General features: G+C 44.4%; 1 non-coding gene and 1 pseudogene across 1 annotated transcript; one reads left to right on the forward strand and one right to left on the reverse strand.

The window, feature by feature from the left end:
- Nucleotides 1–751: 751 nt before the first annotated feature.
- On the reverse strand, nt 752–5,439 carry LOC129038243 (piggyBac transposable element-derived protein 2-like; annotated as a pseudogene).
- Nucleotides 5,440–6,492: 1,053 nt separating this feature from the next.
- LOC129039715 (U6 spliceosomal RNA) lies at nt 6,493–6,598 on the forward strand. The gene has a single exon (XR_008503431.1). It is a non-coding gene; the product is annotated as a U6 spliceosomal RNA (small nuclear RNA).
- The last annotated feature ends 1,791 nt before the right edge of the window (nt 6,599–8,389 follow it).

Below are 8,389 nucleotides of genomic sequence, written 5' to 3' on the forward strand. Positions count from 1 at the left end.
AAAATAACAGTATAATTGGATTGTTTATAACACAAAGGACAAATGTTTGACAAGACGGATACCCCATTTACCCTGATGTGATTTTTACACATTGCATGTCTGTATCAAAATATCTCATGTAACCCATAAAAATACACACCTACTATGTACCCACAAAAATTAAAAAAATAATTTTTTTATAAAAATGAATCCCACATTGATATATGTGTATTAGGAAAATATTTTTATCAAGAAAATATGAACTCTGCAACTCTAGCCCTCTGACTAAATGCAAGGCAGATTATCTATCCCTGGAAAGTTTGATAACCTTGGATTAATATGAAATAAATATGATTAAGAAATCCATCACATTTACATGATATTTATACACTATTGCCTATCTTAGATTATAAACCATGGCATGCAATGGTAAAGTCTTCTTACTGTTCTTGCAAGTTTTCCTTTGATTCTTCTTGATAGGATTCAAATATACCCCAAAGCACAACTTTTATTTGAATAAAAAGTGATCCATAACTTTAAATAAATAAGTTCAAAAATATAAATATAAATGAATATAAATATTAATTTATATCACATGTAGGCACAATAGAACACAATAAAAAAGATAACTGTATTGTGGGTAGGGAGAAAATAGAAAATCAAGTCATCAGAAATTCAGGTATTTTTTCCAACACAAAACAGAAGTGCTCAACTGCTATCTGTATTTAACTGTAACATCTCATTATAAACCAAACAAGCATGTCTTCTGATATCACCGGATGTGGTACTCCCTGAAGCACTTGCCATGGGCACCCTTCTGGCACTTCTCACACCGGGTATTGGTCTGCGAGTGGCAGAGGGCACACCGGGTCCTCTTGTCCTGATGGATAATCCAGTGTCCAATCATATCAAAGCGGCTCTCAGTCTCCAACCGCCTGCTTCGCCTCCCTTGAGAGGTCGTGTCAGCATTGCTCTCCAGATACACACAGGCAATGTATCTCCAGAAGGCAAGGAGGTCCACCTGGGCATCTTGGCAACAGATTCTATGCAGCTGCCATGCATTGTTGAGGGCAGCATCAATGACATAGCCAATAAAGCTTGAGTACCACTTCATGCCTGGGATCTTCACCTTGTACTTGGCAATATTCTGGTCCATCCTACCAACACCGCCCACCTTCTCCTGATACAACTTCACCAGTGATGGCTGGTGGACCTGAGTCCGCGTTTTAGCTGCTCCAGAGTGACGACTGGTCAGCCTCACTGGCTCTATGCCCACAGCATTGGAGCAAATGTTGACCACGCTGCTATCGTGCCAGCGGCACACGATGATCTCCTCATTCTCATCGACTTTGTAATCAAATGAACCCCTCTTCATTTTTTTCAGTTCTTTGGGGTCTTTTAGGGGACATCGCTCAGTCCTGTACTCACAAACAGTTCCTATGGCCTTCACCCCCTTTTTCCTCAAAATGGGCATCAGTTTAATACTTGTAAAAACCTTGTCAAAAAATATGTGATATGGCAGAAAACCACGCTCCTGAAGCGCATCGACAAATTTTATTACCATACTGCCTCCTAGATCCAAGCTCCTGTCTGGCTTGATAAACAGTGTGCCCTGTGAGGGTTCAAACCATACCAAGTAGCCTCTGCTGGTTGTCCCACACCAAATCTTGTAGCCAAGTCACACAGGCTTCCCCCTGTGCAGCTGCTTGGACACTCAGTGCCCAAAGTACCACACATAGACTCGCCAAAGCTGTAGAACTCTTCCAAGGGTGCATGCTTCTGGAAATTGCAGTTCATCCGGATGATGAGAGGTCTGACCTTCGCAAACCTGTCACTTGCATCAAGTTCGTTGTTATCTGCAAAATGTAAGTATGAGAAGATTAGTTCAAATCTGTCCCTTCTAATTGCATCAGCCATAAGATGATGATGTGAATCGGGAGAGGTTTCCCAGAACATCCTTCTCCTTGGATAAGAGATGTACCCACTTAAAATCAAAATGCCCAAAACACACTTCAATTCCTGAGCCATAAGACTCAGATTGACATTTTTCTGCCAAGCATAACTATTGGTTTCATTAACAATGAAATTAATTGTTCCTTCATCAAAAAACAACTCAAAAAGGCCCACAGGACTCAGCTCATTCGTCCAAAGTCTGGATGAATATCTCTTTTGGTCCAAATGCGCTGAGGTTTCACAACCACTTTCTGCCTCTTCTTGGCCGGCTGCAGCTCCAGGTCGTCATTATCCTCCCCAGTGCCAGAGTCCTCACACAGGACTGTAGCATGCAGCACACTGCCAGGTAGGTGAGCACCTCGCTGGCTGTCTTCATCACCTGAGTCCTCATCCATGAATTCCCCTGCAGCATTGTCGGGAGGTGCAATGAAAATCTCTTCCCTGTTGTTGTTGGACTCTTCCTCCTCCATAGCATTCAGAACCTCAAGCAGCTTTGCAGACTTCACCTTTGAGTGGATACCTCTCCCAGCAATGACATCTCAGTTATGACAGGAAACAGAATCAGGAAGAGGCCATGCCAGAAAGCCAATGCTTCAGCAGAAAAGAGAAGGGTGCTCCCACTATAAAACACTTTCACTTGAATGGCTTCACAGATCTGGCACCACAAGGCACAGCATTTAGTAAGTAAATTTTGCAGCGAAACACAGATTCTGCTTTTTATTATTATAATTTTTTTTTTTAGACGAAGTCATGCTCTGTCACCCAGGCTGGAGTGCAGTGGCGCATTGCAACCTCTGCCTCCTGGGTTCAAGTGATTCTCCTGCCTCAGCCTCCTGAGTACCTGGGACTACAGGTGCGTGCCACCACGCACGACTAATTTTTTCTATTTTTAGTAGAGATGGGGTTTCACCGTGTTAGTCAGGATGGTCTCGATCTCCTGACCTTGTGATCCACCCGCCTCGGCCTCCCAAAGTGCTGGGATTACAGGCATAAGCCATGGCACCCGGCCCACAGATTCTGCTTTTTATTATTATTATTATTTTTTGAGACGGAGGCACGCTCTGTCACCCAGGATGGAGTGCAGTGGCACGATCTCAACTCACTGCAACCTCCGCCTCCCAGGTTCAAGCGATTCTCCTGCTTCAGCCTCCCGAGTACCTGGGACTACAGGTGCGTGCCACCAAGCCCGGCTAATTTTTTTATATTTTTAGTAGAGATGGGGTTTCCCCGTGTTAGTCAGGATGGTGTCGATCTCCTGACCTTGTGATCCACCCGCCTCAGCCTCCCAAAGTGCTGGGATTACAGGCGTAAGCCATGGCACCCGGCCCACAGATTATGCTTTTAAGTGCAGAAGTATTTTAACAATGGGAGACAGAATAAACAGGTCTTACCTACTTCCTTTCCTTCTTAAATGATGCACTCTAAAACAGAGGATCCCCTTTAGTGATGAATCCAGATGCTGCTGTCATCACCCCAGATAACAGAAACTGGCAACAGGGAGCCCTGGTCAGCTGTAGTGACATCCACTCCTGTGCCCTCAGACTCAATGGTCCTAGGAGCTCTGCAATTACATTTGTCTTACTGTACCTTCCCTCTCTTATTGACAAATAGAAGTTTCCCTCATTCCCCAAATTCTCAAACTCTCCCTACTTGAACTCTGGACACTCTCTGGCCCTGTGGACATAGGAACCAAATGGATGGTGAGTGATACAGGTGCTCCTCGACTTACAGTCAGGTTACATCCCAATAAACCCATCATGAGTTAAAAATGTCATAAGTTGAAAATGCACTTAATACACCTCACCTACCAAACATCGTAGTATAGCCTAGCCTACCTTAAACATGCTCAGAACATTTATATTAGCATATAGTTGGGAAAAAAAGTCATCTAACACAAAGCCTATTTTATAATAAAGTACTAAATAGCTCATATAATTTATTAACTACTGGACTGAAAGTGAAAAACAGAGTGACAGTATGGGTACTGAAAGTACAGTTTCTAAGAATGTATCTGGCTTTTACACCATCTTAAGTTGAACCATGCTAAGTGGGAGACTCTCTGTACTTGCATTTGAGCACAGACAGTAAGCAGGTGCTGCCCAGGGGCTGGCAATGGGTAAACTCCACTCCCAACCTGCACAGCACTTTAGTTCTAATTGGAGGAGTCAGACAACAAATCAACAGACAAGTAGCTATGCAGGATGGTGTCAGGTAGCAATGAATGCCATCCCGGATAAGGAACAGAATGCAACAAAGGGGTAGAGCTAGGGCTGCTATTTTGGACAGAATGGTGAGAGAAGGCTCACAGGGTGGAGGCCTGAAGGAGGTGAGAGAAAGAGCCCTGCAGACAGCTGGAGACAAGATGTCCCAGGCAGAGAGAAAGAACCACGCGCACACGACCCTGTCACTGAAGGGATTCGACATCTGCAGAACGGCAAGGGGATCAGCGAGGCTGCAGGTGCAATGAGGACAAGAGAGCAGAGCAGAGCCAGAGAGAACCAGGCCCCACAGGACTCCACAGGCCCTGGCCAGGACTTCTAGTGTTCAGCTGCCATAGGTACCCCAGGGGTGGGGGTGAACCATGGAACAGGGTAGTGAGGAATCATATCTAGGCTGTAAACACATCACCCTGGATACGAGAATGGACTCAGCAGGGAGTGTAGGCACAGAGGTCCTGCAGCTTCCCTGTGCCCCTTTGCAGGCCCCAACCTCTACGTGAGGACCCTCCATCCCAAAGGAAGGGTGCAGGATTTACCACAGAGGCTACATCAGTGCAGACCTGCCATGGACTTCGGGGTTCAGGCTGCAAGAAATTCCCTCCAACCTCACTTCCTGGAGATTGACTGTCAGCTGCCATGCTGACCTCCAGGGAGGTGAGGTATTCACTCATCCAAGCTCTGCATGGGCCAGGAAAAGAGACCAGTTTGAAGGGGAAGGAAATTAAAAGCCCTTCTCATGGGCCTTGGAGTAAGGTTCTCAGGGGACAGCAGCCATCTTCACACTTTCCTGACCTGGCCTCACCCAGTTCACAGGGGCAGATCCAGGGCTGCAAGTTCGAGGTTTCTACCGGGTTTGACTGCCCAAGCTCCTGCTCACCCCCAGACCTTCAAACAACTTCTGCACATGACTGTTCAAACCCCAGGCATGAGAAAGCCTGCAGGGACTGAGGTGGCCCCAGGAGTAACCATCTGGTGTCTTTATCTGGAAAGATGAGGAAAGTGAAGTCACGGTTTTCTATCGAGTGTAAACATTAGTGCTACGTGACCATACCCATACCACACAACTGTCGGCCTTTTCCCATTTTTCCCATTCTTCTTCCATCTCCTCTCCCTTCTTCCTTTATTCTTCCTGGACACCAACTGTTATACTCAGGCCAAGAGCTAAAAACGTCATGGACTTGGCCTTCCAAAAGCATACGGGAATAAATTCTTCACTAAAACATGTGATCAAACGGCACTCCTACCTGGATGCTGAAGCCATGATGAACCGGGAAGACGAAGCTGTCATTACTCACAGAGTCTAAGAACCTGTAAGACAAGAAAAGTCAATTTAAAAAAAAATTGTATCCTAAGAAGCAAGGCAACAGGATCTTTTCTACCACTTAAGGGGAAAATATATCTGACTTAAGATTCACTACCTTAATAGTGTCTAGGTCGACTGGTTATTCAGAGGGAAAAGAACAAACTCCTTCATCTCACAACTCACACCAAAATACATTCTAAAGTAGATGACATTTGGGGCTAGATGAGTCTTTGCTTGTGGGGTGGCAGGGGGCTTTCTACTGCATTCTAGGATGTTTAACGGCACCCCTGGCTTCTACTAATAGATGCCAGTAGAACATCCCATTGCACTGTCCATAATAGCTAAACATCAGAAAAACCTAAAAGACTACCAACTGGGAAATGAATATAACTATATTATATAGAAGTTTAAAAAAATGAACTGCCTAGACAGCATATAGATCCTGAAAACAACACTTAATGAAACAAAGCTGCAGAGACAAAGTGTCCAACACCACTTATATAACTATAAATGCCCACAAGAAATTCCCTGTGTTCTCAGAGGATACTATGTGCAGGGCAGGAGTATAAAACCAGAACTGGAAGGCTACACACTAGCTCTTCACAGAAGGGTACCCACAGGGGAGGGAGAGAAACTGGAGTGAGGAAGTGGAAGATGAGTTGGGGTGGGGGGGAGAGGAAGGCCATCCAGACCTGTTAGTTCTTTTTATAAAATCTGAGTGCTCTGGCTGGGTGGGGGGCTCACGCCTGTAATTCCAGCACTTTGGGAGGCCGAGGAGGGCAGATCACCTGAGGTCGGGAGTTCGAGACCAGCCTGACCAACATGGAGAAACCCCGTGTCTACTAAAACTACAAAATTAGCCAGGCATGGTAGCGCATGCCTGTAATCCCAGCTACTCAGGAGGCTAAGGCAGGAGAATCGCTTGAACCTGGGAGGCAAGGTTGCAGTGAGCCAAGATTGCACCATTACACTCCAGCCTGGGCACAGAGTGAAACCCCATCTCAAAATAAAACAAAAAACAAAAAACAAAAAAACTTAGTGCTCATTTCGGCAGCACATATACTAAAATTGGACCAATACTGATAAGATTAGCATAGCCTGTCCACAAAGATGACATGCAAATTCATAAGTGTTCCATATTTAAAAAAATCTGAATAAAATATGGCAAAATGTGTTAATATGTGTTAAAGATGGGAGGTGGGGACATCAATGTTGATATATTTTTCTCTGTATTTTCTGTATGTTTGAAATATTTTGGAGTAAAGACATTAGAAACCCTTTTAGCAAGTGAGCACTTAAGGGCGGAGTACTGTTTTAAGCATTTTTACTGATGTCAATGCATTTCATTCCTTTCAGAACTTCTTGAGGTTGTAATAACCCCCATTTAACCATTGAGGAAACTGAGGCATGGAAAGAAGTGACTTACTCAGCAATGCAGAACCAAATCACAACAGATTTGGAAAGTGTGTTAGTGTCCAAGGGCATCTACTTAGTTTTCCAGAAAATTAGACAGTCACGCTTGAATAATTTAATGGAAAACCAGTCACCCTGACCCTGTCAATAAACTGATAAAATGCAGTAATACTGGGGGGAAATGCAAACAGAAGTCAGGAGGCATCCCTGTTTATCCAGAGCTCACAGAAATTAATTATAGGAGTAGGGGGATTTGCATGTGCACACAATGTTGATGGGAGTTTCCACAAGGATTCCGGCTAAGGAAATATCTCAGCACCACAGGGACCCCATGCCAATATTTTCAAAATGTTGATGACTGCTGGCAAGCCACCTGGACAGCTGATTCAAGTTAACTTCTCATTTTAAGATATTAAACTTTCTATGCATTTTAATTTGTCTGGACAACTCACTCTGGGCCACTTTTACAACTGCAAGAATAGACCAACAACCCCTCTCTGCGCATCTCCAATAGCTCTCCCACCTGGCGTCACAGCCTTCTCTGTCTCCCTGCTGCACCCAGAATAGCAGCAGTTAGTGGAGGGAGGAAGTAGAGCACCCAGAAGGTGCTTTAAAATTTGTTGGGGGAGAAGGTTGGTTGTCACAATGGGAGAAGGGGTGGAAAGGGTTACAGCAGTCCCACAACGTGTGGGTCAGTCCCACAACCACACCTGTCTCATACCCTCACAACCTCCATCTGTCCTGCCAAAACCTATGTACAATGATTTAACTTGGGCTTAGAACCAAACTCAGATTTATATAAATATAAAACATCTTTTGCACAATTTTAATATAGTATAGTAAACATAGTAATAGTAGAGAAAATGAAGATCTTTTATCAGAACTTTACCAACACTTGTTGACCATTTTGAAAAATTACGTCACCAATAGTATCAATGTTTGAGAAACAAGTCATCATCAATGCAACACACATAGGTCCTTTTGTATCTGTAGCTATCGCATTCATGGTTGCTTGACATATGCATATGCAACCCTTCTATAACAGTGCCAAATACAAAGAACAAGTGCCAACACTCTTCAGGTGAATGTGGCCTTACTTGTCTAAAATTCATTTTAATTCCTACCTCACCCCCAACAAAGGAAGCCCCACTTGGCCCTGAAGTCAGCTCAGTCACACTGCTTCTGACCAATTCTCGATAACTGAACCAAGGCCCCCTTTGTCAGCTACTCAGAGCATGCCCTTCACAGACCAGTGTCCTTTTGTTGTTTGTGAGACCGTTTCATGAATACTATCTGCTCTGGTCTGGGTCTGATCTCCACTGTATACCAAGCACACTCAGAGGGTGGCTGAGCCTGATCACAACTGTGTATACAACACTTACATAGTAGCTGGGTCTGATCTACATTATAAACACAGTGTACATTATACACACAGTGCTTGCTTACAGGGTCCAGCAGACACAGGAGCTCGGCCAGAACCCTCAGGAGAGGCCTTGAGAATTTTTCTTTTTCTATGAGAATC

The sequence above is a fragment of the Pongo pygmaeus genome, chromosome 5 (assembly GCF_028885625.2).
Source record: "Pongo pygmaeus isolate AG05252 chromosome 5, NHGRI_mPonPyg2-v2.0_pri, whole genome shotgun sequence".
NCBI lineage: Eukaryota > Metazoa > Chordata > Mammalia > Primates > Hominidae > Pongo > Pongo pygmaeus.